Source organism: Sminthopsis crassicaudata, chromosome 3 (genome assembly GCF_048593235.1).
Source record: "Sminthopsis crassicaudata isolate SCR6 chromosome 3, ASM4859323v1, whole genome shotgun sequence".
Classification (NCBI taxonomy): domain Eukaryota; kingdom Metazoa; phylum Chordata; class Mammalia; order Dasyuromorphia; family Dasyuridae; genus Sminthopsis; species Sminthopsis crassicaudata.
The window spans coordinates 373,127,524-373,154,594 of record NC_133619.1 but is presented as its reverse complement, the minus strand read 5'-3'; the positions used below and the strand labels follow the sequence as shown (position 1 = coordinate 373,154,594).

At 34.7% G+C, this 27,071-nt stretch overlaps 1 protein-coding gene across 5 annotated transcripts in view; it reads left to right on the top strand.

The window, feature by feature from the left end:
- NCKAP5 (NCK associated protein 5) overlaps positions 1 to 27,071 on the top strand; it is a 939,808-nt gene that overhangs the window by 304,604 nt on the left and 608,133 nt on the right. Inside the window, exon 1 of one of the 5 annotated variants that reach the window (XM_074301875.1) lies at positions 5,917 to 6,424. The exons of the other annotated variants lie outside the window; for them this stretch is intronic. The gene's annotated coding sequence lies outside the window, so the exon portion shown is untranslated. Of the gene's footprint in view, positions 1 to 5,916; positions 6,425 to 27,071 lie in introns of those variants that run through there. 5 annotated transcript variants of the gene reach the window in all.

Below are 27,071 nucleotides of genomic sequence, written 5' to 3'. Positions count from 1 at the left end.
GGCATAAAGAAGTTGAATGACTTGCCCAGAGTTACACAGCTCATAATTACCTAAAATAAAATTTGAAGACAGGACTTTTTGACTTCAATACCTATATTCTCTTCATTGTGACACTTAGCTACCAAAGAAAATATGCCTTATATTCTCCTCTTAGTTTCATATGTGTTCAAATTAAAATACCATCTCCTTAGGGTAAGAAATTAGGAGGACAAATTCAAAGAATTTAGTCTGCTAAAAAAAATTAAAGAACATTAGAGGCAATGAACTAGATTTTATTCATTAAGTCAATACTGCCAAGTAAGTGACATAGCTAAGATTGTGTGCCTTCATTATTCATTTTCTAGCCCTATTATACTGGCTTGTGCTGCATTGTAGGTGCCCGATAAATAACAATTTTATGAATGAATAAAATGCTATGATAAAATAATAGACTGCTACATTTTCACTGCACAGATGTAGAAAATGCTTTGGCATCTCACTTTAATTCTATACAGCACAAATCAGTAAAAGATGGGACTGTTTAATATGGTAGCCAAAGGGTTTAATTACTGAAGTACCACATAGATATCACAATAAGATAGTCTCCTTTAGAATATATTATCTTGAGGACAGTTTAATAATGAGAGAACAGTATACTAGGAAATGATATGAATTGAATCTGAAATGTATTCTCAAAACATATTGATCATATAATATTTCCCTATAGCATAATAAGTATTTAGACTGCATAATATAGAACATTTTGGGCAAAGTATTGTTCCTGTCCCCTGGAGATTAAGAGTCAAACCTGACAGATTAGATAAACCAAGAATCAAGGAAAGGGGACATATATTATGAATTGAAATAGAAATCTTGAATCAAAAATCTTTTATAGCTCTAAAGAAATCCAGATCATTTTCCAGAGTGCTTCAGGATATCAAGATATCATTTACACTAAAAAAAAAAAAAAGCTTTTTAGCAAATAAAAACAGCCTTTTCTTCATACCAATGTCTGTAACATTCCAGACAGGCTTACTAGGTACATTCTTGTTCGTTTCATTTACACTTTCCATATACCACCTATTAAACAAGCACTACATTCATGTTCTCACCTTTAATCAAATCTTTAATGACCTATAATTTAGTTTCATCTTGCCTTTCACTATCAGATTCTCACCGCAAAGTTATAGTTTTTTCTTGCTGACTTTGTTTCCTTAGTAACTCAGCAAGGATCCTAGAGATTTAAATTATCTCTAATGTCAGATTTAAGAAAAAAAAAATTGGTCTTTTTCTGTACTTTCATTTCTACTGATCTTGTGGCAGATGAATTCCCAGGATAAATGTACCTCTTCCTCTGCTATCATTTACTTGATCTATTTATTGATAACAATACTATACAGGTAGCCTTCTTGACTTCCTCTTTTGTACTTATCCCCAAATGACTTTTCTTTCAAGCTCCTTTTTGGCATTTAAAGCTTCAACCTATCTTAGTATATTTTACATATACTCCTATATGTGTATTCCTCCCTCTCTATCCTGCAGGTCTTTGAATTAACACTTCTTCCTCACCTCTTCCTCTCAGAATATCTATTTTACACATACCTATTTATATACATATGTATTTTCATGCCTAACCAGACTGTAAGCTCCTTGAAGTCATGGACTATTTTCACTTTTGTCTTCATTGTCTCAGTGTCTCATATAGTTCCTGATCTATCTGTAGCTCTTAATAAATTCTTATTGATTAATCAATGTTCTCCTACCAATAAAAAGACCATTTACCCATGAAAGGGTTTCTCTAAATTTGAAAAACAATAGTGTTAAAGGGCAAAGTAGATAACATAATGGATTTCTTCTTTTTGGTTATGGTTTGTTATTTCCCTTAATGTTCTTATATTATATAATCTGTTCAGAAGTAAATATGAGTATATGAAGCTTTGGTGTAATGACAATGTTAGTAAAATTAACACCAACATTGTTTGAAAGGATCAGATATCTATTTTTTATAGATGTGTAATTTTTTTAATAACTTTTATAGCTGAATAAATTGTAGTATATGAATATTATGGAATATTATCGCTCTGTAAGAAATGACCAACAGAATGATTTCAGAAAGGCCTGGAGAGACTTATATGAACTGTTGCTGAGTGAAATGAGTAGGACCAAGAGATCATTATATACTACACAATACTATATGATGATCAATTCTGATGGATGTGGCCATATTCAACAATAAGATGAACCAAATCAGTTCCAATAAACCAGTAATGAATTGAACCAGCTACACCCAGCAAAAGAACTTTGGGAGACTATGAACCACTACATAGAATTCCCAAAACCTATATTTTTGTCTGCCTGCATTTTTGATTTCCTTCACAGGCTAATTGTACACTGTTTCAAAGTCCGATTCTTTTTGTACAGCAAAATAACTGTTTGGACATGTATACATATATTGTGTTTAACTTATACTTTGACATATTTAACATATATTGGTCAACCTGCCATCTGGGGAAGGGGGTGAGGGGAAGGAGGGGAAAAAATGGAACAAAAGTTTTGACAATTATCAATGCTGTAAAATTACCTATGCATATATCTGGTAAATAAAAACTATAATTAAAAAAATACCTTTTATATCACTACCCATGTTTGCTTACTCTGTCCCCTGTATCCTCAAATATTTTGTAGCCATTATTAGTGATTTTTTTTTTAAAGGCAGCCAAATGAAAGCATAGATAGAATACCACCCTAGAAAAAGACTCATCTTCTTGAGTTCAAATCCAACTTCAGACACTATCTGTGTGACTCTGGGTATGACACTAAACTCTTATTACCTCAATTTTCTTATCTATATAATAAACTGGAGAAGGAAATGGCAAACCACTCCAGGATCTTTTCCCAGAAAGCCCCACATTGGGGTCATGAAGAGTCAAATATGGCTGAACAACAACAACAACAATAACAACTGGTGAATCTCAAAATACAAGCTAAAATGATATGATTAAAAATTTAGAAAGGACTAGTTTCACTGATTAAATAGATTAGAAGTATCAGTAGCATTTTATGTAGTGCTTTTTTACTTCTAAAAATAGTATCAACTTATATTTTGATGGGGTGAGGGACTGACTTAGATCTGAGATTTCCTCAGAGTAGATCATTTCCAGTGTGGAATCTCCCTTTACTGATATAAATTAGCAATTCAGTTTTAATGTTTTAATGTTTATAGGACATGAGAGGTTAGTTAGTATGTAATTAGTATCTGATAAAGGCATGCTTTATTTTTAGGTCTTTAATTCATGTTTTTCTTACTCTAAAGTTAGTTATTTGCTCTGCCATATTGAATATCAGGTATACATGTACATGAGGAGATATCTCTCAGGATGGACATTATAGGCATTATATATCTCACTATGACCACATTATATTATATTAACTACATTTATCCTTAGTCTAGTATTACTGCCCTCTTTTTTAGAGATGGGAAAACTGTATCTTTGAGATGTTAATGTGAATTTTTCATGCTCATATAGTTACCAATATCACTCTGAAAAGCACTTTGTATCCTTACATGACCCTCTTTCTTTTTTTTAAATCTTTTTATTTTTGAAACATATGAACAGATAATTTTTAACATTGACCCTTGCATAACCTTGTGTTTCAGATTTTCCCTTCCTTCCTCCCAACTCCTGCCTTAGCAATCCAATATATGTTATACATGTTCAAATATATCCAATATGCATAAACATATTTACACAATGCTCTTGTTACACAAGAAAAGTCAGATCAAAAAGGAAAAAAAATTTAAAAACAAAATGCAAGTAAACCACATCAAAAAGAGTAAAACTATTATGTTGTGATCTACATTCAGTTCCCACAGTTTTTTCTCTGGGTGTAGATGGTTCTCTTCATCACAAGATCATTGGAACTGGCATCAATCATCTCACTGTTGGAAAGAGTCAAGTTCATCAGAATTGATCATTATACAATATTGATGTTGCCATGTACAATGATCTCCTGGTTCTGCTCACTTCACTTCACATCAATTTATGTAAATCTCTCCAGGCTTCTCTAAAATCATCCTCCTGATCGTTTCTTACAGAACAATAATATTCCTTAACATTTATATACCATAACTTATTCAGCAGTTCTCCAACTGATGGGCAGCCACTCACTATGAGAAGAGCTGCCATAAACATTTTTGAACATGTGGGTGTATGACCAGATTGTCTATCTAGAGGTCATCTCATCAAAATTCTAAAGCATTGCTTTTTAGAAAGAATTTTCAATTTATACTTTCTCTGTAAGGGGGGAGAGGGGGCAAAGTAAAAAACAAAGTGGTCAGAGAATTTATTCTTTTAATCAGGCTTCTTTTATCTTTCTTTGACATTAATCAAAGAAACAAAAATCTGACAATGAGTAATATAACTATTTTGTGCTTAGTTATGTTTTGGGAAATGAACAATTAGTCCCTACTTTGTCTTCACCTATCCACTATGATAGGAATATGCATTTTTATTCACAACACTTCAATGCTATCTTCCTGTTGTCATTAGCTATTGAGTGCATGACACTGTTTTAAGCATCACTGACTTATAAAATAAGGAAAAGAAACAGTTCCTGCCTAGATATGTGAGAGCTTAATGTGGCTTGCATACATTCTTCACATATAAAGCAAAAGAGTCATTTGAACACTATTTTAAAATTCTATTCAGTCTTCATGGTGTAATGAATTTTTGCAGAAGTCATATACCTCTAAGAATGAATTGGTTGAATGCCTAAGAATATTTCCCTCTTCAGCTTCCAACAACTGGTATTTTATAGAAGAAACTATTTCACTAGCATAGATTATTATCTTTAATACTTGAATATTATTTTTTGCCATTTTTAAAGAAACATACACAAAATGGTCCAAGATTCCATTGGCTTTATTCTTCCCAATTCTATGATGTAAAGTTTTTAAAAGGATCATTATACTTGTTGATTATATTTTTAAATTTTCGGTCAATTCTTTGAAGAGAAGATATACTTTTTTATATAAATGCAGCAAGTTATAGTAAGAGTTGATTAGAACACATTATTCCAAAAATAGAACGCTTTATTTTCAACTAAAAAGATATGTTTGAGAAGAGAAAATTAGTTGTAAATGTGGTTTTATTGCTTGCTAATGGAATTTAAAATAAATACATAAATAAGCTAACATTGCAAGCAGACAAAAAGGTATACTCTGAAGGATTCGGACATCAATAGTAGGCAAATATTCGTTTCTCACCTACAATTCAATTCCATGTTCCCTAAAAGAATGCCAACAGTTGGCAAGTATCCAAACATCTTCTCCAATCACATGTCCAATTTTCCTGTTGTAAGCATTATTCCCAAACCCATACTGGTGCTTACTCGAGCGCTATAAAACTAAAGTCCTTTCAACCCCTACCTGCCAAGGATAGGACTTCAAAGGATTGCTGAAGTTTACTGGATAGACATACTGATAATCAGATTAAGGGAACCATTTCTTTCCTTCATTAGCAGAGATCTGTTTAACCAAAGTTGAAGGTTCGGGGTCGGGTGAGGAGGATGTATTTATTTTTCCTACTAGAAATAGAGAAAGGAAAACTCTACTTCCTTTCCCAATTCCTGTCTTACCCCTTCGGTTCCTCATTCACAGCAGACAATAGAATCCCATACATACCCTTTCCCTGAGCTCCCCTCCACTCTCTTCCACCTCCCTCCTCTTCCTCCTCGCTACTATATCACACTGGTTTTCCTAACTCTGCTGCAGGCACAGATTTGTCAGAACCATTCAGTTGAGACTGATTATGATTGCAGCAGATGGGCTGGATTTGACAGCCCCGATCCTAAGCAGTTTCTTGGGGGGGGGGGGGAGGGTTAGGGACTGGAGGGGAGGGGAAGGGGATGGGGGCGGGAATTAATGGGCCAGAGTCACAGAGCAAGATCGCACACAGAGCATCCCCAGCCGGGCGCTCTCTTGATCTGCTCTTTAAACTCCCCTCCCCAAGGAAAGTGGCACCTCAAAGCCGAGTGGCCCTCCCCAAACACATGTTAAACGTCCCACAGCCTGAGAGGGAGAGGAGAAGGGGGTGGGGGAGGGAAAAAAAGAGCCAGTGAAGCACAACAAAGCGGAAGAGGCGAGAGGGAGCGAGAGAGTGAGGTTTCCCTGTCTGCGGTGGCGGCGGAGAGAGCGAGGGGGGTTAGGGCCGGGCCAGGCTGGGCAGCTGCTGCCAAGGCTCGCTTGGGCTGCTGCAGACGCCTCCGCTTCTGCCGCCGCCGTTGCCGCTCGCGGCAGTGCGCTCTGGACATGGGAAGTTTGGCAACTCCCGGCTCTCCGGTCAGCACCTCGCTTCCCGAGACTTTGTAGGATTACGTTGTCTGCCCCCGCCTGGGAAGCTCCCCCACTCCACTCCCGGCTTCAAAATGTTTCAGCACAGGCGAGGTAAGGAGCTAGATCCCTGTCCTTCTACCTCCCTCCATCCTACCTAAGAATCTCTGCATTTCTGTCTGCCCCCCAACCCTCCATCTTCCTTCCTTCTCTCCCTTCTGGCCTATGGCTTCCCTCTCCTTTCCACTGGCTCCCCTCCTCGCCTGCCCCCATGTCCTCTCTTGCCCCCATCCCTTGATCCCTTTCGCTCCCACTTTTCTTTGCACAGTCCCCTCCCCGCCCTCTTTTCTCTCCTCCCCTCTCCCTCCCCTCTCTCTCATCTCTCCTCCTTCCCTTGATAAGAGTGTCCAGATCTTCTCATCTCCACTCCATCTACTGGTGCCAGACTCCTTTCCCTCTTACCACACAAGGGGGAGAAGTTGAGAGATGGCTTGAGATCCCCATTTTTTGCCTTCGGATTTTGAGGGTTGTGAGGTGTGTGTGTGTGTGTGTGTGTGTGTGTGTGTGTGTGTGTGTTTGTGTGCGCGCGTGCTTCTCCCACTACTCCTCTCCAGAGACCTGTTTTCTTCTCTGCCCTAGCAGCAGTTGCCCTTCCCCGGTCCTCCACCTGTGGGTCTTTGCTTTGACACAGGAAACCTGCTAAAAATCTGGAAATCCAAATGGAAACACACACACACACACACACACACACACACACACACACACACACGTGTTTGCATGTGTATATGTGTGTGTGGATGCGCGTGCGCGTGCTCGCGTATATGCGCGTGTACTCACACATCAGCCTTCACTCACGGAGACATCACACAACAGAAAGGGGGCGGGGAGGAGAGTCAGATCCTCAACCTAGCAGTGATCGAAGGAATTGCACAGGTGACTCTTATGCCACCAAGCAAAGCAGAGGGCTGCTCCTTCTCCTTGGCATTGCCCTTGCTTTATGATTTTAGATTTTAGAGACAGAGAGTAGGAACACTTGAAGCAGATCCAGAGAGAGCTACGGAGTAAAAGGATTTGAAAACTCGCTGCCCAGATGCTGAAGGGCCTGCTGCATCTAATCCATTCATCTTATTTTGTGGAAGGCTCCTTCCGTAACCTACTGCACCCTTACTTTCGTACTGACTTGTCACTTTCTATGTTACTTTCTGCCACCCTCCCTACCAGCCCTTTTTCTCCTCCTCCCCTCCCCACCCCATTAAGAGTGTGTGCCCTGTTGCTACTGGCAACTGCATGTAGTGAATTGCTCTGCACCCCTAAGCAGCCTAATGCTGATTGATGGCCCCGAAATATGATCTTTTTTTTTTGAAAGAAAGAGAGGAAGAGAGGGAGAGGGAACCAGGAGCAGCCAGTGCTCTGTCCTCCCTGCAAGATACCTCTTTGGCAGTCCGCTAGCCTTCCCATCTCCTGTCCCTCAGCTTTATTTCTTCTTCATTCCTTTTTATTCAGAGAAGGGACTGATTAGAATATTATAATCTCTCAGATTAAACCGAGTGCTTTCACTTGTTATCTGACTGGTTTCTCTCTCAGTGACAGTCTACAGCCCCTGAGCTTCTTTCTTTCCTACTCTCTTCTTAACTGCTTTGTTGAATCAGAAAATGTGCCTTTTCCTTATGCTCCATTCCTTTCCCTGCACCCCCTCATTCTTTCCCTTCCCCTTGTAATTTGACTTCTGTTTTTCTGCTTGCCTAGTTCCTGAAATAGATATACCCTCTAATGACCCTGAAAGATTTTTCAACCATTCTGGAAACTATTTTCCAGAAATAAAGTCATTGCAAAAAAATACTATTTTTTTTCTTTTACTTCTCTGCCCCCCTCCAGTTACTGTATTCTAGGGGGTAACATTTTTTTTCTGTGTTTCTCCATAGTTCCAAGAGGCATATAGTTCATTTGGAAAGATGCTTGGTGAAAATCCTAAGTATCCTGATGTGTGTGTGTGTGTGTGTTTTCCCTCCTTTAATTTTTGTGTGCCCTTCTTGCTATCTTAACTTTTGAAGTGGGATTCATGTCTGATCTATAATAATAAAACCATCCTTTGCCCCAATCCACAACATTTTGGGAACCATTGCTACCTCTTTTGGAAAATCTCAAGTACTGGCTTTTTAGACCTGGAAGGAAGAAGTGGTGTGAATCTTGTTCTTCCCCTCCCCCAACTTTTATCCTGTCAGTCAGTCATGTAAATTAACCTGTCAAAGTTCTTTCTGCTTTGGAAAGAACTTGGAAAATCATGTTGGTAAACTTTTAACCTCCCCCCCCTCAGTGTAGCATATAAATCAACCAGGTTATCTCTTATTTTCATATTTATATGCATATATATACACATATACATATACATATACATATATATATATGTATATAGGAATACAGAAAATACAGATTGTTCTGCTGCCATTTCTATTTAATCAAAAAAAAAATAATGGGAGGGAGTTGGGATTGTTTAGTTATCACAATGCCATTAAAACAGAAAATATGATTTTCTGTAGCAGGTTATGAGACAGTTTGAGAACTACAGATGGGAATAAATTACTCCATAAGCATATAAAATGCATATTATCAAGAAAGCACCATGGGCAGAGCTGATATCCATAGAAGACCAAGGGTATCCAGAAGGTTTTCCCATATTTATGTTGCTGCAGCAGGTTAAGATCCCCTGCCCCACTTTACAGTACAGAAACCTGGGCTGTTGAATCCCTCAATGGCATATAGAATAAAACATTATATTGAAGATGCTTGGCATATAAAACAAAATGTTCTGTCTTTGGTCATAAGACCTTCTTGTGAAATTTGCAAAGCAATATACATAGCATTTGAAAAATGGTAGTAATTTTCAATACTTCATAGCTTAACATGAGAAAATGCACTGTCTATGAGATAATGAAGAAAGACATGGTGAGGGCAATTTTTCTCCAATACATCAAAATAGGACATCTCTATTAGCTTATAAAGGCAGGATCTTATAAAAGGATAGATGTTTGCTCTTTAGAAAAAGAATCTTCAGAAGACCTTCCCAGAATTTTACTCATCTTGTGTCCTATTCTTCTTCAGCATGCATCTATTTCAGATCCTTCCTTTACTCCCACACCTATGAATACTACTCTTGGCCTTCCTTCCAAATGATTTGCAGAATACCAGTTGATGATTATAAATTTTAATTCACAAATGACGGTTGGAAAGAGAGGGAGGGTTGAATGCTAATACTCTTGTTTATCATTTTGAAAAGTTTACTAAAGGAGTTTTAAAGAAAAGTAGCATTTCAGAGAAATGTGATTTACATCATGAAGATGGCTATATATATATATATATTGCTAGATTATAGATAAGCTGTAAAAGTAAACATAGAGGCATGATTTGTTACTGTGGGCGACTATGGAGCTATGGCAGGACCTTTCCACTGCTTCATACCATTAGGCAACATGGGAAATACTGGTGCTATAGTTTTTTCTTTGTTCTCTTTTTTGCTTGGCAGAAGTTTACTTGTCATTGATCTTTACTTGAAGACTTAATATTTGTTAATGAGTTTGTTTTTATTTATTGCAAGGCTTAAGAGTGAGGAGTAGTGTCAAGTCAATGAAAATATATTTGAGCTGTCAGAGGTAATGTGGGGTTTTCAGATGTGGTCGGAGGATTGTGAAGGAGTTTCTCCAACAATCTTCCTTCCTAGAGGCAGCTAGGTCACCCAGTAAATAGATCATTGGGTTTGAATTCAGGAAAACTTGAATTTAAATTCAGCCTCAGATTCATACTAGCTGTAAGCACTCACTTAACTTCTGTTTTTCTTAAGTTTTCTCAACTATAAATGGGAACAATAATAGCACCCACCTCACAAAGTTGTTGTAAAGATCAAATGAGATAATTGTAAAGTGCTTAGCATAGTTCCTGGAATATACTAAGTGCTATATACCTTTATCTATTATTAATAGTTCTTTTTCTTCTTCTTCTTCCTCCTACTCCTTTTCCTCTTCTCTTCTCCTTTCTCTTCATCCTATAGGGCAATAATTTGCTGAAGGGAAGATTTCTTGGCAAACTAAACAGAAATGATAGTGGTTAGGCAGTTGTGAAGATCCATATGTTAGAACCAAAAGTATGCCCTGACTTCCAGGATGTCTTACTCTAGGTTCTACCATATGGAAAACATGTACCATGCTCTCAACATTCTCTCTGCTATGAGTTCCATTCCATGAAGACTTTGATCTCCTCTCAGTAATAGTAGGAAATAGTGATTAAGCAGATGCAATTATCTAGAAAGATACTATCTGACCACATAAGATGATAAATTTTGCTTGAGATTTGAAACATTGTAGCTAGAAAATGCCTGTGTGTTGAACAGTAAGAGGAGAGTATTGAGGAACTGAAAGGTGAGGCTCATAACCTTCAATTTATAGCACAAAGACCTAATGATAAGATCTGTGATCCTTAGGAAAAGAGAGACTTTCTGGATGGCATGGTGTCCCTGAAAGTTGTATCAATAAAAGCAGGTTACTTCTGTTAATTACAATAAAGACTCTCAATCCCGAGGAGCAGATGATGAAAAACAACTTCCAACTCTTGAAAGAGAAGTGGAGGAAGATAAGTGTAGAATGTCACATACACTATCAAATTTGGTGATTATATCTCCTGGTTTCTGATAGCATTTTTTGTTAGAAGGGAGGATAAAATTGGAGAAGATATATCAAAAATGAGTTATATAAAAACAAAAACATAAAACCTAGCTGGAAATGAGAAGGAAAAGCTCAGTTATATATTGAAAGCTTAATTCTCTCCCTCACTGAGATTTCCCAGTTTTCTTTTTTCATGCCTGTAAAACAAGTTTCCCATCTTCTTTATCTTCCTTACTCTTGTCCTTCACATTCAGAAAAATCAAGAGATAAAACAAACCAAAAAAAAACCCTTATAAATGAAGAATTACAAGATTAAAAAATGACACAATTATAAGGGAGAATTCAGTATTACCTCCAGCAGAAATAGCACATGTATTCCACATTTATGAAAAATCATGACCTAATTTAAGGAGGAGGAGACCATCCTCTAACAATGCAAGGGTTAGAATGAGATTTCAGAGAGATAGACTAGGATTGCCCTCCTTTAAAGATTCTTCATTAAGACATCTAGACTTAAGTCATCACCAGTGAACTATTTCCTTAAACCTGATGGTTGAATTCAATTCAGGTAAATAAGTTTTTATTCAATGCCTGCTATGTAGAATGTGTGTTACTAGATGCTTGGAGATTAAAAAAAAATTGTCCCTTTTCTTGAAGGACTTAAAGTATTGTGGAAGAGAAAAGCTAGATAGAAGTATATAAATACAAAGTAACTTGCCTTTGTATTTTCATTGCTTAGAACAGTCCCTTTTGTATATCAGATACTTAATAAGAACCTTCTGGATGGATTAAGTTTCCCTATAGCATCATGAAAGGCTTCCTGTAGGTAATAGTACTTGAGCTAAGCATTAATTGTTAAACAAAGCATCCTAATAGGCATTAGAATATCCTCTTCTTAGTTACATATGGCAAGGGTCATCATGAAAAAGGAAAAAGGGCTAAGGAAAAAGCATTAGATTCATTAAGAAAGAGATATTTAGTAACTAGATAAATCAGTTTTGGTAGAGAGGTCAAGTTATAAAATCATAAGGGATTGGGAGATGATGGTCAATAAATAAAAGCAGCATGTGAAGAAAATTATTATAGGAATTAGGTTATGAAAAGAGTTCCCCCCCAAAAAAATGTATCTTCTCTATCTCCCATCTGACCCCTGATTGAGAATGAAAAATCAAAACCTTCTTATAAGAATACATGGTCAGATAAAGCAATCTTTTGCATTAAAATGCATCATTCTCCTTTCTCCTCTCCACATCTCTATATTTTGAGTCATTCATTTTTCTTACTAGAGAGTACATAGCACATTGGCTGGTGATTATGTTGAGTACAATTTTCAAATCTTTCAAAATTGTCATTATGTTATTGGACAAATTGTTCAAATCCTACTCACTTCGCTCTGTATCAGATCATATAAATCTTGCCAGGATTTTCTTAAAAACTATCCCCTCCATGATTTTTACATAACAATAGAATTTGAGAAGTTTGATAGTATACTGCATAGGATTCCTGGCCTGAAATCAGGAATACCTGAATTCAAATTCAATTTCAGACATTTACGAAGTCACTTAACCTTTGTATGTCTCAGTTTATCATCTGTAAAATGAAAATAGTTGTAAAGATCAAGTGAGATAATAATTATGAAGCACTTATGAAAGTGCCTAGCACATAAGTCCTTGATAAATATTGACTGATTCATTTTCTTCTCTTTTATTCTTCTCTTAAATTCTAGGTATAGTATTATTGCTAGGTTTTCTCTTCAAATAAGCTTTCCCTCAGAACCTCGATAAGGAGAGGGTTCAGAGACCAAATGTATCATTTACTCATATTAGACAATAAGCAATTTACTCTTGTTTAATCAATTATGACTCTTCATTCATGTTTATCTTCTTTATATTTCTCTTGACTCCTGTATTTGTATTTCAAGGCTTATGTACAACTCTGTTTTGTTTTTTTTGTTGTTGTTGTTGTTGTTGTTTTTTTTTTTTTGTTTTCATCAGGAATGCTTAGATGTCTTCTATTTCATTAAAGACCTTTGTTTATTTTTTTCTTTATAACATTATATTCTGTTTAACTGGGTAAATTATTCTTGATTATAAGCCTATGTCCTATGCCTTCTGGAATATATAATTTTAGGCTTTCCTTTATAAGCCTTTATAGTATAGCCTTTCCTTTATGGTAGTAGCTGCAAAATCACATGTAAATCTCAAATAATTGAATACTTCTGGGTATTTAAAATAATCTTTTCCTTTGGAAAAGTTCTGAATTTTCCTTATAATGAGGCCTCATGTATCTCAATATCCTAGAAGAGTCCTTCTAGAACCACTGATGTTACTTCAGTTTAAAATGACAATTCCATAAATATCACAAGCCAAACAAAATAGAAATGATAGAAAGATTTGAGTGAGGGGAGTTAGGTTAGGGAATTATCAGATGACTTTCTGAACATTATATTCTGGTTATTTGGGGGTTGTTTGTTTATTTGCTGTTGCAAGGCAGATTTCTTCATCATCATGAGTCACTATTATCATTGTTTTTGTACTTTATCATTTTTCTGTTAACTTGTTTGTTCTGCTTTAGTTCCAGGGAAAGCAAGTGGTCAGTATGCTTAATAATTGTGTGATAAGAGAGTATGGAGAAACAAATATATATATATATAGTTAACACAGAGGTCACAATGTACAGCAATGATTCTCAAGGTGTGATCTGGGGACTCTTGAGGATCTCTTAATGCCTTTCTAAGGTATCCACAATATCAAAACTGTTCTAATAATATTGAGGTATTTAAATTTCTAGTATAATAAATATCAATGGATATAACCATAAGAACAAAATTTCTTAAGGGTAGTCTTCACTGATTTTAAGGGGTCCTGAGATTAAAAACAAAGAGAACTACTTTTCTTGATGCTGAGAGAGAAGTTTAAAGTTATAAGTTTAGATGACAATTGCTAGGTAGTTTTAAAATTCAATATGAGTTGTTTTATATCATGATGGTAATTGATAGCTAGCACAGACACAACAAAATTTTCACAGCTCTTTTGGAGAAACTATCAGGTTCTGTACATTATACTAAATCGGTGCTTACTAAATTTGTGTGTGTGTATATATACATATGTATATGTGTATATATATATATATATATATATATATATATATATATATATATATATATATACACACACACACATACATGAATCAGCATGGTATACTGGAAAGAACACTATGAAATCATCCATTAATTCCAAATACATTATTAGTAATAATTGTGATAAACATTGGAAATACAAAAGACAACATGAAAAGCAATCCCTGCTTTCAAGAGCTTGCATTCTACTGATGAATGCAACATGTACTTGGTTAAGTAAGTACAAAATAATTTCAACAGGGAGAGATTCATTTGGCTTGGATTTTTTCCTAGCAAAACTAGGAAAAACTAGTTTCTAAAAGCTAGCAAAAACTAAGTTCATAACTAATCAAAATCACTTTGATTCTTTGTACCTCTACTTCATCATTTGCAAAATTGAAATAGAACATGCACAGCATAGGGTTGTTATGAAAATAAAATATAACATATAGTGTATTACTTTAAAAAGTGGAAATTAGTATAGGCAAGTAAGAAGAAACACTTATTATTATCTATCATTTTGATAATCATTTCTTGCACATATAATAGTTTATAATTCTGAAATGTCTTTGATATTTGAAATATGTCCAGATTTCGCAGTGCATTGGACAGCAGAGTTCATTAAATTAATGGGTGGACTAAATTCTAGCTACTTAATGAAGATGTCAAGCAAGGTCATCAACTTAATGCTGATCCCTGTTGCATGAGTGTGACTGTCAGAGACTTAGCAGCCTGGTATTCTTGCCCTTTTTATAAATCTATCAATGTGAAAAACTTCCTATATAGATCAAGTTGAGTTAATTTTGGTAATAAAATTCCACAATCTTAATAAACTTTACCTCATATTTTTATGAAGTAAAGATATATTAACTCTAACTCATTTCATTCTAATACTTGAGGGGTGACAGTTCTCTGAAAATAAAAAAAAATCAAGTTATTCTTGGATTATTCTCCTCAAATTGCTATAAATATGAGTTACTTATGAATGTGTTATCTTTTTTTGACAAAAGTATAAGACATGGTCTCTCTTTTATGTAGGCTTTTGTGATTCATGGAGGAAATATAGCATATATAAAAATAAATATAGTACCATGGACCCAGCCATGTTATAGTTTACAAATGAGGAGGACTCTTTATAGTTATCTGTGTCTGTTAGATTAAAGTGTTTTTGAAGGATAATATGTCCATAGGATAGTAGTCTATAGGTACATTGACCATATCTCCTAGGTTTTTAGCAATAGGCCCATCTCAAATATTCTGTCCCATATTCTCCCTCTAAATCCATGGAAAATTTAATATTGAAGCAATAGCCAAATGACTGTGGATAAAAATTTATGTCATAAAACATTGACACCCACAAATGAAACATACTATATATAATCTGATATATTATGTAGATGTGTTTAGAATATGTATGCCTGTGTCATGGGATATATAGTAGTTTAGGATCATTGTCCATGCTGTTTCTTATTAATAAAGCATTCAAGCACCCATACTTCATATTTTCATAACAATGCTTGAACAATTTCAGAAATGAAGAAATTTATTCTTATTAATAATATATTAATTATGCTAATTTATATGTTAAATAAAATGTTATTAAAATTTTTGCTTAGAAAACATATTTACCATATTGGTAGAATGAATACTTTTCTGTTTCATCTTGTTATTTCAAGGAATATATTGAATACAACATGATTTCAAAATAGAATACTCAAAAACAACTCAGGATGTAGAAAGTTCTATTAATTTAGACAATTCCTCTATGACTTAATAAGTTTGGTAGATTAGCCTAATATAGACGTTAGGTGTTCATATTGCTAATAAGTGTCAATGGTACAATTTGAACTCTGTTCTTTAAAATATGCCATATTGCTTTTGTTTTATTCATAGGTTCATACATGTAAGATTATAGAAGTAAGGGCCATAAAGTTCATCTAGTCTCTAGCTTCTTAAACTGTGGTTCACTATCTCACATAGGATCTTGTAACTTAATGTGGGAGTAGCACTATTATCCTTTTTATCAGCAAATATTTGTATGCCTATTTTACATATATAGACATGGTCATGTAGAAATTTCTTGAACTAAAATAATTTATAAGTGGAAAAAGTTTAAGAAGCTTTGATTTAGTCTAACTACCTTATTTTACAGGCAAATAAAATAAGACCCAGAGAATGTAATGGCTTTCCTAAAGTTATACAGATAATAAATGATAAATGTAGTTTTTGGATCCATATTCTCTAACTAAAATTTCTTTTTATTATATCTTCTAACTACCATATCAACTTAAAGTCCTTATTAATGATATTTGTTTTTTGCTTGTTAAGGAAGGAAAGAAAGAAGTATTTATTTAGTACCCTCTTTGTGTAAGGTACTATGCTAAGAACTTTACAAATATTATCTTATTTGGTCCTTATAATAATCATGTGGAGTAGGCATTATTGTTTTTAACAATTTACAATAAGGTAAACTAAGACAGAGATTAAATGACTTGACCAAAGTCATATAGTTTATATCTAAGACCATATTTGGACTCAGGTCTTCCTTATTCCAGGCCTGGTGCTTCACTATCTGCCACTGTTATACCTAGAAAATACTAAAAATGACTCAGTATCTTCCTGCCTACAAATCTGGGCTTGTATGCTAATGAGATTGGAATTTTTATAATTCTTCATGAATTTGATTGCAGTGCTGACTGTGGGAGGCTGAATCAAAGCTTATATCATCAAATACATTGGCACCTTCACAGTTTTCCTAAATCAGGAACTTCATCAAGAATGGCAATTGGCATACTGGGGAGATCACTTAAATGTTGTTTCCATTAGTATCAAATCTATTCCTTCCCTAGAGGTGTGGAACTTATAACCCATTATAATAGGACCAACCAATTTGTATGGGCCAGATTATGTATGTGCAGATTCCCTAAGGATCCCATAAGTATTTGTTCTCCAGCATCTCATTTGACATAATCTATGTTAACTTATACAGTTTTTCTGTTTTCTATGAACTGACTCCCATAGGATCATAAAATTGATGGTTCCTCTTTTTGTGAGTCATTTCAATGGAGTTCGTTTTTGTTCTATTTGTTAGGAAATGTTCTTTTGAAAAAGACACCATGCACACACATGTAGAATAAACCCCTGATAAATTACTCTGACTATTACATGGTCTTTTATAAACAGTTTTTATAGTGTGTAATCTTGACATCTCAATCTAGGTTCATTTTGGATAATCTAGCCCTTTGATCACCTTAATATCAATTACACTCCAACATTTTAAAATTCCTTTTAATTTTCTTCTTTGCATATCTGACAATTGAATTCTTTCATAATTTACTATAACTTATAAATGAAACAAAATTGATTCTATCCATAGAGTTGATATTTCTGATTATTTACACATTTTTGTTGTTTAGAATTATTTGGCTGGATCAATTAAATTCTATTTTTTTCCAAACATTATTTAATTATGTTCCCTATGACCCAAAAAGCTTTTGGGAATTTGTATTGCACTTTTATTTCTTTAACAAATTTGTATCTTCTGGCATATAAATACTCTCATGCCATGTCTACACAGCATGAATTTGTCAATGTTGACAACTAGATAGGAAAATAAAAGTCTCCACTGAAAATTCAATTGGGGCTGATATTATTCAGATTTGCTGTCCATAATGATTAAATCAGTCATATAATTATCAGGTTTCCTTTTGTGCTTCATACACAATGACAGCAGGTACTTAATAAATATTTCTTATTGAGTATAGAGGGCAAAAACTATTTCCTTTTGAGGTCTGTCAAGTTATAACACTCACCTAAATGTAATTAGTGCTCAATAAATGATTAACTTCGACTAGCTGGTTCCTCAGTCCCCAAGTAAACCTAAATGGAGGTGACTAGTATCATGAGAGAAAAGATAATGGGCAGGATGGAGAACAGAGAATGCATCTGCTTCTCCCAGGGACTGTGGCACAGGTGCCTCTAAATGACTCCTAATGGTTTAGAGTTAAATCAGAAATTTTATTTATCTTTAATTGACTTGCTATGTTTTTGCTTCATTATACTCAATAATTACATAGTAATAATCAATGGCTGAGTTGTAATTAAATGTCTTCACCAATTTATTTTGAGTCACATTCATGTATTTTTCCTAATAAGACAATTTAATGAGTACATTATGTCTAAAATTGTTTATTGCCTTTATTTCTTCCCTTTTGAAAAACTCTAAAGATTGAACTACTCATTTTAAATGATATTGAGCGTATCTTCTTGCATAAAGTGCTCAGTACTAATAACTCAATAACAATTTGTTTAGGACTTGCACTGTGTCAGACACTGTATTAGGTAGTGGTGATGCAAAATCAAAATGAAAAGCAAAATTCCTGCTTTTATGGAGCTTACATTCAACTGGTGGAAACAAATATATATAAAATAAATACAAGATAATTTTGGGGTGGGAGGAAGGGAAGAAGATCAGTAAATATTTTTGAATTTACATTTAGTAATGAATATTCTTTGAGCTCCTTGGAAAATTTTCAGGTTTTAACTCTTTAAAATGAGACAGCTCCTGTTATGTTTTGTCATCTCTGTGGCCCAAGAGCTGATATATAGAGTGTTCTTTAGTACAACTATATTTTAAAAGGCATTTCAGAAAGCTTGTTTCTTCAGATAGCTCCTAGTTTATATTTCCAATATGCCAGGTATCAATACTGATTCAGATGGCATAGTTGCTAGCACAAAGTAATAGCCACAAAAAAGGAATCTAGATAGTTAGAAGGAAATGAGTTTAGAATTCACAATTATTAAGTTACCATACTTAAGAGAACAATAAATGCATATGCTTATTATCACTTCTTGTTATAAATAATAATAAGGAGCTATTTTATATTTTCTGCTATGTTCCAAATACTTTCAGCATCCTATCTCCTCTTACATAGTTGAGAAAAGTGACAATAGTCGGGTGAATTCTTTCTCCGACCTTGTAACCTAAAAATTTTTAGCCACCAAACCTTTCAGAGTTCACAATAACCAAGACTTCAGGCAATTTTACAGAGCAACCTGACATATCTTCCTTGGGCAAAGGAAAAACAGAAACAAAAATAAATAGGGATAGTCAGCCTGGAACTTAAGACTCCTGTAGTTCTTTTGTGTCACTGCAAACTTTAGCCTGGCTAAAATTGATTCTCTCTTCCCTTCTATTCCCTCCTCTCCTCTCCTTTTCTCTAGTATGACTACAGGCAGCTCAGTGATCTCAAGTGAAACTATTGTTAAATTTTCATTGTGAGCATAAACATCTTGGTAATCAGCAAGTACTAAAAATTAGGACTTCATTCTTTATTTTTTTGATTGACTAGACTTAAGAAAGTGATGGAAAAGATGTTAATAAGATAGATTAAATTTTAAAAGTCATATTTTGAGGAGAATTATTAAATATTTAATCCTATTCCCATGATTCTGCTTTATCTCAAATTAATGAACTTAAAAGTGTGCAGGTTAGTCATCCAAACTATCTTTATTTGACCTAAAACACTAGTATTGAAACTGGCTCCTGTATTTCTATTAGACATGTATATTAGACATGTATGGAAGACAGGTATTGGAAGCTGATTTGAAACTAAATCTGTGACTCAGCTTTGTAATGGCAGCCCATATGGTGCTTTGATTTGTTTTTTAACAGTTTCTTATTCTGATTTACTTTACTTCTGTGTGTTCAAACTCTAAAGTTGGGGCTAAATAGGAGGGGAAAGCCTATAGTCTTGTCTTTCCTAATAAATATTATTATTAGGAAAACACATGTTTATGTGTTGGAGAAGTAAATGTCTTGCAAGGTTTGTCTTATAGTGCTTCAAAAGAGGAATGAGTAAAATTTGCTTTGTGAGTATTAACAAATCATTTAGTCTTTCTGATCCTCAGTTTACCCAGACGATGGGGAAGTGAATAGGGCAGTAAACTCCCAAGGGCTATGACTTCATTCAGTGGTCATTACCAAGTGTAGATTATGTAATAATCTCCAGTATATGGTATCTCAGTGCAAGTGGTCCTTGGGTAATCCCAAAAGCAAAATGGTCTAGAGAATACCTCAACTCATGCAGTATCTTGGGCCTACTGTAAGGGTTAAGAGTGTCTAGGGAAACAGTAGCTAGTCAAAATCTTGGCTGGGAGCCCAGGTTAGTAGGAATGGATATTAAAGAGAATGGACTTTTTCTTGCACAGAGGGAGATAGGGCGTCTATCTTAATTGGTTTGTTCCTATCCAGGCCTCTCTTTCTCAAGCTGGAACTCTTCCTTTCAGCTATAGATGGCTCTATGTAAATTTGCTAAATTTGCTAAGATCCTAAGGTGAGGAGCAGAAAGAGTAAAGCTCCCAGACTGACTCCTTACACTGTATCACCTGCAAAAAATGGTGCTTCTAGTACCATTAATAACCATTCTTTGAATTTCTCCTTCCCATCAGATTTGAATCTGATTGTATCTTCATCTAAATTATATTTATGCATATTCTACACAAGAACAATGTGAAACGCCTATCAAAAACTTCTTTTTAAAGGCTGGGTTAACTATAGCCATGATTTTCTCAACCCAGATCAGGAAATGTAGTAATTCTGTCAAAAAAGGAAATTCAATTAGTCTGGCATACCCTGTTCTTGAGGAAATCATGCTAGTTCATTATAATTGCCATTTCCCTTTTCATTTGTTCAATAACCATTTCTTTAAAAATCTAGAATTTTTCAGAAATCAAATCAAGCTCATTGACCTATTATAGTCTTAGTAATCTTTTCTCTTTTATATAAAAATCATACTTTTTCCTCCTTCTCCAATCTTGTGCTACCTCCAATTGATTTCTATGATGTTTTAAGTATCACTGAGAGTCACTCAGTAATGACATATGCCAGTTCTTTCAGGACAAAAAGAGAACTATGGTTTGACATAAGAGTATGTTTACTTATAGGCATAGGCTGAGACAGAGACCAAAGTATTTTGGAATTTGCAAAGTGCTTTTCTCACACAACAAAGGAATTAATGCAATGGAAGTAGAACATAGGTAATATAAGCACTATTATTCCCATTTTGCTGATGAGAAATTGAATTTTGGTCAAAGAACTATTATGCTTTGTAGCTTAGACATAAATTCAGACTGATTCCAATTCTTGTGATCTTTCAATTACACCATATTTCCGAGGGATGTAAGGTCTGATTGATATTATCATTTCACCTATGCTTTTCTGTTCCTGAGCAGCCTATACTATAGGGAAAGGCAAAAGAAAATGCAATTTTTTTCCTTTTATGTATTTATTATCTTGCTGGAGAGAATAAAGAGGAACAAATAATAACACATCAGAGCAAAATATCATAATTGGAACCAGATGCCTATATCTCATGAGGATGTATTGTTAAGATGTCCCGCTTTCCAAAATATCCACTCTCCCAGGGATGTGCCCAAGAGAACTTAACTTTCAGGAAGAGCTATAGAAGGGATATAACAAAGGTTGGGCAGAAAGCAAACCCAGAGTGATTATTCAGGGAATATCATCTGACAAGTCTGTCATTTTGGTGGAGTGATTATTAACCAGAATCAATTAAAAGAAGAGCTTTTGCCACCATAAGCTACTGATGTTATCTAAAACTGGATGACCCCATTTTGCCATCCAGATGATGCTATCACAATCAGAGAGAAAAAGTCATGGATATGTAAGGACAAGAGGGCAGGCTTCTGCCAATAGTTCTATTAATGGCACAGTACTTGCATTCAGAGACTATACGAGCAACATAAAAAAGCAGATTTAGAATCACAGAAATTAGTGTCTTGCTATAAGAAGGTCCACTATATTGTATTTGTAACTTTATGCACAAAGAAAGGAAGGAGGCCAGAAGAATCATGAGAGATCTATTCATGGCAGAGCAATGCAACATTGGATGCCAGATACTCCTAGGTGGCTTTACATTTTTATTTGAGGGTTCCATTTCCATGTGTGTATATATCTCTGGAGGAAATAGCACGGCACAGGGGCAGAAGAGATTGCTTAAAAAAAAAAAAAGCTATTGTGACTTCAAAATGTACCCTTGATTAGTTTGTTATGTGTGAGGATTTGAGCACATCACGTCATGCCCATGGGCTGTGTTTCCCTTATTTTTAAAATGATTAAGTTGAATGAAATGCCTCTAAGTTTCTTTCCATGGAAAACTGTAGGATCCTGAGTCTTGTGCAGCAGATTGAATGATACTCAAAGGGTTGGACAAGGAGTAAAATAAAAAGCACAATATAGTGACTGGCAAGAAATCAGTAAGCCTGAGTCAAAAAGTTTTTCATGGCAATTCTCAGTATAACCTCCTCTTTTTTAAGTGTGTCTGTTTCATGAGTTGTGAGATCTTTGAGAGGTGAGATAGAATGCAATATATTATAGGACAGCTGAAAGGGATCTCAGGTAGCCAGGCTGCCATTGTCAGGGTAGGCCTGAAAGTCCTGGATTTATTTCCTCTATAGAAATTCTCTGCCCCTTACCACGAGACTAGATCAGAAAAACTATGAAAGTATGCATCTTTTGTGTGCCTATTTCTGATCACAAAAGGAATCCTTGTTTCATATTTCTAAGATCATAAGCAAGTAGGGTGGAGAGATTCTGGCAGAATAGATATTGAGGTGAATTAATCCATGATGAGCAAATTTCTAGAGATCCAGCTACCTAATACTTGGTGGAAGCTTCCCTACTGAGACTCTTTCATTTGCCATTGGGATGAATTTGTTTTAGAAGCTTTGGAATAGAAATCTTGCAAGTTCCAACTAACAACCAACTTACTTGATTTTTTTTTTTCTGATACCCTACAGTGCAAAGTATCAGAAATTTACAAAAAAGTAATTTTGAAGTTTGTTTGTGTCATTGAAAACAACTGCTTGAAAAATTATACCGCACCATAAACCATTCACTTATATTGGTGTAATTCAACATCAATCATGATCAGGGTCATTCACCACGGTCACATAGTCCACAAATATCAATTTGGATAGGTAAGAGAGAAAACATCCTTCCAGTTTTCAAGGAAAGGTCAAGAAGCTCTATCTAGGATTTTTTTTTAAAATGTAGATGAAATCACTAAAAAATAGTATAAAGAAATCATAATGGAAATTTATATTTCTGCTACATAAATAATAAACTGTACCATTCAGGAAATCAGAATTAAATTTATCTAGTCCAATAAATACCTGAAAAAGAGTTCTCTCTGTCACGTGTCTTATAAATGGCTTTTACTGGAAGATCTCAACTTAGAGTGAACCTGTTTCAGCCATTTTGGACAGTTATTTTTGTTAAGGAGAATTTTTGTTGTTGTTGTTGTTACAAAGTGTCAGAATTTCAGAGTTTGAAGGGACCATAGTGACCATTTAGTATGACATATAGTCAAATAGTAATTCCTCACTATAACATAATCAATACTCTGTCAACTGCTTTCTGCTTGAAGGCTTATATTTATAGCAACTTTATAGCCTTCTAATATAATCCATGCCAATTCCACATAGCATTGTTAGAAAGTTTTTCCTTGACTCAAACTTAATGTTTTTCTTTTAACTTTCACTCCTTGCTCTTCATTCTTTCAAACAACACGTTATATCATTTTTTCTTATGACAGCCTTTGAGATACATGAGGACAGGAATAGTGTACTTCCTCAATTTTTTCTAAGTTAGTTATTATCTCCAGCTCCTTCAAGTAATTATCATGTGGGATGAATTGAAAGCCTTTTGTCATTCTGGTTGCCTTTTTTTTGGACTCTCCAGATTATTAATTCTCTTTCCTAAAATGTGGATTCTCTGTCTGAACAAACTATGTTACAAGGTCTCATTCAGACAATCAAAGATGCTAAACATTGGGCAACCTAATGAAGAGATATGTAGCCCATACTTACCTAATATTTAGATTTAACTCTCACATAAAAGCATAATTTTTGTTTCTATACCAAAAAGAACCCCAAAAAGATTTCCTTTTACAAAATTTTAGTTAAAGACCTGGGACTATCAAGATTAGTGATAAGAAGTATGAAGTATAATCTAATAATGTCCTCCCTCTTAAAAAGTCATTAAACAGATACTTTGAAGATCTCTTCTCCATATCTACAGATAGGGAAATAAGAAGGAATAATTTTAATCCTAATATTGGAGACCATTACCTTCAGGATGAAGGTGAATGACAGTAATGGAACTTTGTTTTTCACATTTCTTCCATGCAGTCTTGAAAAATTAGAACATTTTTAATTTGCTTCAGTTGACTTGTAACCTTATACAGTAGATTTTGGTCACCATTAGGGTAGAAACTTTAAATTTAGATAGATGGATAGAGATATATTTCTTCTCCCTATGCCTTGCATCCATTGTATAAATTGAAATAACTAAATAGTTCACTTAATATAAAACTGGGCCTGGAGTTAGGAAGACTTCACTTCAAAACCAGTATCCTGTGATACTTCCTAACTCGTTGATCCTGGAAAAATGACTTCTACTTGCCCGAGTTTCCCCAAGATAGCACCCACCTCCCAGGATTATTACAAAAATCAAATTAGATACTGGTTGTGTAGCACTTCGTACAATGCCTAGCATATATTAGGAAATTAATAAATGTTTATTGCTCCCTTTCTATATTTACTAAAAGTTTACTGATTCAAGCTAAGTGTGTGATCCAGTGAAAAGTGGAGTAGTTCTGTTATCAGAGGCCCTTAGTTTTAGATTCTGCTTCTGATTTTTAATATCTGTGTCATCCAGAGAAGTCACTTCATTTTTCCAGACTTCAGCTTTCTCATCAGCAAAATGAGGGAGCTGGACTATTGCTGTTCAGTCATTTCAGTCATGTTTGACCCTTTTTGACCACTATTTGAGGCTTTCTTCACAAAGACAATTGAGTGGTTTACCATTTCTTTCTCCAGATCAGATCAGAAACTGAAGCAAAAAAAGATGACTTGTCTAAGTCACACTTAGGTAAGATTTGAACTCAAAAAAAATAAGTTTTCCTGATTCCAGTTTTGACACTTTATTTTACCATTATGGTCCCTAAGATTTATCTTAGTTGTAAATCTAAGATCCTATGATTGTTTAGCTTCCTCCCTACTCTATGATGCTTGATAGGATTTTGATAAAACAAATAAAAACCCCACATATATAACATTTATTCTTGCTCAGAAGTCAAATTTTCAATTAGGCGTTTCTTTACTGAGATAATCTATATCTTCATCAACCTGGTATCTCTAAGTTAGTTCACTAACTTACTCTTACACTGCTGCTGTAGAGGATTCATTTTAAAATCTCCATCAAAATTTTTCTAGTTTTTAGGTTTCTAGAAGTGTAAAATTACCCCATATGTTTGGGATAATCACCAGAACCATTTTCTTAACTGACCAGATATTTTATGTCAGAAGCAGGCTGACTAAGTTGCCCAGAAGCCCACAGAATATCTCAAAAACTCTTCTATAGAGAATTTGTGAAGTTTCTGAGGGAAGGGGACCAAGAGATCCTGTATTTCACTTATTCCAATGCCTCTATTTCACAATGAAGAAAATGACATTAAAAGTCACCTAACCATTTAAAGGCAATTTCCAAACTAGAGCCCCCCAAAACTGATAAGCTGTCCTGTAGTTATTTTTGTTTTTGTTTATCACTCCAACGTGTTGTTTTACAAATTTTGTTCATGGTTTTTCTCACACTTTCTAAGCACATAGTGAAGTTAGCACTTTACTGTGAGTTTCTCACAGAATGTAAAATGTGTTAATGGCCTACTCTGTAAGAAATCTTCAAGAGAAGAATAGAATTAAGTATGTCATTTATTCTAATAGTAGGGGTGGGGGAGGCTTTATTTTACATTGTTGATAGTAATCAAAGATCAATAGTGGTATACTTGAAGTGTGGTGTAGTAAAAAGTTCCTGAAAATGACAGGTTTAAATTCCAACTACTACTTGAATTTTGGGATTTGTTTCCTCTTCTTGTTCAGTCATTCCACCCTCGTGCCCTTTTTTTCCCCTGACTTTTACTGATTCTATGCAGTTTTGTTGGCAAAGATACTGGAGTGATTTGGCATTTCCTTCTCCATTTCATTTCACAGATGAGTAACTGAGGCAAACAGGGTTAAGTGATTTTTCAGCCTCATATAGCATGTATATGGCCAAATTTGAACTCAGGAAGATGACTCTTTTCAGGCCTGGTGCTCTAGCCACTAAACTAGGTGATCTCTAAGAGTCATTCCAGCTTTAAATTGTTTTAATCTGCCGTGTTTCTGCTGTGTATGCTATTTGAAGGTACTACCCAGGATGATGTAACTGTTGTAGCATATGGACCAAAGGAAAATACTTTCAGAATATAATGAAGAACAACTAAGATTGTTCCTCTACAGGGATAAATAATTCCAAATGTATATAATACTATGGTAATGAATCCACAAGACTTAGTACATTTCATAAATTATAATCCTCTCATCTTTTCCAAATGAAGCCAATAAAAAGACCTTGCTATATAAGATATATTTACTTGTTAACATGTTCATCCCACAAAGACAAATACTTATTGATCAGACTCTACCAAATTTGTGGACATTCTTATTGTGTTTCTGCATACACAGTTAATTTTATCTTTAATTGACACCTTACATACTGTAAACCAGGAGGAAATGGCTGATTGCACCTGAAGACTGAAATTCATTCCTAATTAGTCATTTCTACAGGTTTGTTGTTGAATGTTGTCATTATGTTTAATTGTAGGCAAAAATTATTCTGTTCAGAGAGGAAAAGCTGACAATTTGTCCCTTAAGTCACAAAAGTTAGCACTACAGGATATTTCTCATTACCATTAACCATTAATAGTCCAAATTTTGTAAGGTGATTAAAAATATAGGTCTTATTATCTGGTAAAACATCTGACATTTTCATAAAGAATCTGCATAATATTGATATTTCAAATATTTTTCTGCTCAATTTGGATTAATAAGAAGAGGTTCAAATGTTCTTTCAGTAAGCATTTCAAGAAAT